Source organism: Pteropus alecto, unplaced genomic scaffold, assembly GCF_000325575.1.
Source record: "Pteropus alecto unplaced genomic scaffold, ASM32557v1 scaffold131, whole genome shotgun sequence".
In the NCBI taxonomy this organism is placed as follows: domain Eukaryota; kingdom Metazoa; phylum Chordata; class Mammalia; order Chiroptera; family Pteropodidae; genus Pteropus; species Pteropus alecto.
This window is the reverse complement of record NW_006434709.1, coordinates 2,208,332-2,208,834: the sequence shown is the minus strand read 5'-3', so window position 1 is coordinate 2,208,834 and position 503 is coordinate 2,208,332.

The window sequence follows — 503 nt, the reverse complement described above, 5'->3', positions numbered from 1 at the left end:
GCAATTTGGTAACTGACTGTTGGGCAGGCTAACTTCTGCCCAGTTTGTTTCCCTATTTGTTAAATGCGGATAATACCAATATTGCAGGGGTTTTGTGAGAAATTGCCAAATCGGCAACCTGTGAGTCACCTCAGGTCAGTTTCTTAGCCTCGGTACTACTGATATTGGGGGCTGGAGAATTCTGTGTTGGGGGGCCATCCTGTGCATTGTGGGAGAGTTGGCAGCATCCCTGGCCTCTACCGACTAGATGCCAGTAACACTGCCCGCTACCCCCAGCTGTGAGAACCGAAATTGTCTCTAGACATCCCAAATGTACCCTGGGGACAAAAGTGCCCCCAGTGAGAACCTCTGCCTTAGACTTGTTTATCACATCCCATAACTGATGCCCCCAGGTCCTGTTTGTTCACCTCCAGCTATCTAGGAAATTGGTTCCCCTTCCCTATGGAGCCTCTTCAGCCTGCACCTGGGCTAGCACAGAATCCCCATCAGACAAGCTCCCTCAT